General features: G+C 43.8%; 1 long non-coding RNA gene across 1 annotated transcript; it reads right to left on the bottom strand.

Moving 5' to 3' along the window:
* Positions 1-482: 482 nt before the first annotated feature.
* LOC120223777 lies at positions 483-2,114 on the bottom strand. The gene is made up of 3 exons (XR_005526364.1): positions 2,034-2,114; positions 1,067-1,131; positions 483-638 (listed from the first exon to the last, which is right to left on the bottom strand). It is a non-coding gene; the product is annotated as an uncharacterized LOC120223777 (long non-coding RNA).
* Between the last annotated feature and the right edge of the window lie 79 nt (positions 2,115-2,193).

Raw genomic sequence — 2,193 nt, 5'->3', positions numbered from 1 at the left:
GAGGAGGGGCAGAGAGAGAAGGAGATAAAGCAGGCTCCAGGCTCCTAGTTGTCAGCACAGAGTCTGACATGGGGTTCAAACCCACCGACTGTGAGATCATGACCCGAGCTGAAGCCGGACACCTAACTGACTGAGCCACCCAGGCGCCCCAGGAGATACTTCTTACAGATGAACAAAGAAAGTGGTTTCTTGAGATGGAATCTACTCCCGGGCAATGATACTCCAGGGTTTGAGAGGATGGGCCCCAAGTTTGAAAGAAGTTCTACTCTCCTTTCGAAGAGTAGTAAAGAAGTAAAATGCTATCAAACAGAGAGGCAAACCATGAGAGACTCTTGAATGCTGACAAAAACTGAGGACTGATGGATGTGGGGGGGAGGGGGGATGGGCATGGAGGAAGACACTTGTGGGGATGAGCACTGAGTGTTATATGGAAACTAATTTGACAATAAACTATTTGTAAAAAAAAAAAAAATGCTATCAAACAGCATCTCCTGCTATGGGGAAATTGTTCATGAAAGGAAGAGTCAATCCATGTTGCAAACGTCATTGCTGTGTTGTTTTATGAAACTGTCACAGCCACTCCAACCTTCAGCAACCACCACCCTGATCAGTCGCAGCCATCAGCGTCCAGACAGGACCTGCCACCAACAAAAAGATTACAAGGCACTGAAAGCTCAGATATGACTATTAGCATTTTCCTTTTTTAAAATTTTTTAATGTTTACTTATTTTTGAGAAAGACAGAGAGACAGAGTGTGTGGGGGGGAGGGACAGAGAGAGCAGGAGACACAGAATCCAAATCAGGCTCTGGGCTCTGAACTGTCAGCACAGAGCCTGACACGGGGCTCGAACCCACAAACTGTCAGATTGTGACCTGAACCAAAATCAGATGCTTAACTGACTAAGCCACCCAGGCACCCCTATGGTTCGCATTTTCTATCAATAAAGTATCTTTTAATTAAGCAATGCACATTGTTTTTTAGACACAATGTTATTGCACACTTAATAGACTACAGTATAAACAACTTTTATATGTGCTGGGAAACCAAAGGATTCATTGGACTCACTTTATTGCAGTATTTGCTTCATCTCAGTGGCCTGGAACTGAACCCGCAGGATCTCCAAGGTGTGCCTGTATAAAACATTTGGAGGTGCGACATTGTTAACATACACTGTTTTTAGTAGCACGCATTCATCTGTAGTTTCTTTCATAATCTGGAAAAGCATCTCAATTTGGATGAAGTCTGGAATGTTTTTTGTCAAAAGGAAAAAAAATTTTTCAGTAAAAGGTACACCTTACAAACTATATGAAAAAGTAGCCTGTATCACTGTCTCTTTATTTTGTTTTTCCTTCTCAGGATACTCTGCTTCTGGCCATATACAGAAACACAAAAGCAGGCCCAGTGGAGGGGTGTATGATGTGTGTGTGTGTGTGTGTGTGTGTGTGTGTGTGTGTGTGTGTGTGTGTATTTTCATTCAGGGATAGCCAGGCTGGGTTATGGCTTGGAAAAGTCACAGTTATAATGGCACCCTTCTCAGGCTCCTTACTCTGTTCCTTTCCACATGCTCCTCACATCTGCTATTCAGCTCCTTCCCTTCACACCACCACATCTCTCCCTGATCTCTCCTCTTGGTAGAAATAGCAGAGCCCATGTCACGCAGGGCATTACGGAATGGAGAATGGATACGCACATCTTTCACACTTCTTTTTTTTTTTTAATTTTTTATAGTTTATTTATTTTTGAGACAGAGAGAGACAGAGCATGAGTGGGGGAGGGGCAGAGAGAGAGAAAGACACAGAATCTGAAACAGGCTCCAGGCTCCGAGCTGTCAGCACAGAGCCCGATGCAGGGCTCAAACCCATGAACCATGAGATTTGACCTGAGCCGAAGTCAGATGCTTAACCAACTGAGCCACCCAGGCGCCCCTCTTTCACACTTCTTTATTTGGCTAGGTGCGGTGACAGAGTAAAGTGTTGAAATGAATGTAATATAAGCTTTGGAGCCAAAAGGACCCATTCATTTAAACATTTACCTTTAGCACAAGCTGGCTACCTGGCTGTTTAGGAGAATCATTTGAAGAACTTGAAAGGAAGGAAGGGAGGGAGGGAAGGAGAGAGAGAGAGAGAGAGAGAGAGAGAGAGAGAGAGAGAGAGAGAGAGAAAGAAAGAAAGAAAGAAAGAAAAGAAAGAAAA

This window comes from Hyaena hyaena, unplaced genomic scaffold (genome assembly GCF_003009895.1).
Source record: "Hyaena hyaena isolate Hyena2069 unplaced genomic scaffold, ASM300989v1 scaffold_1038, whole genome shotgun sequence".
Lineage (NCBI taxonomy): Eukaryota > Metazoa > Chordata > Mammalia > Carnivora > Hyaenidae > Hyaena > Hyaena hyaena.
This window is presented reverse-complemented; position numbering and strand designations above follow the sequence as displayed.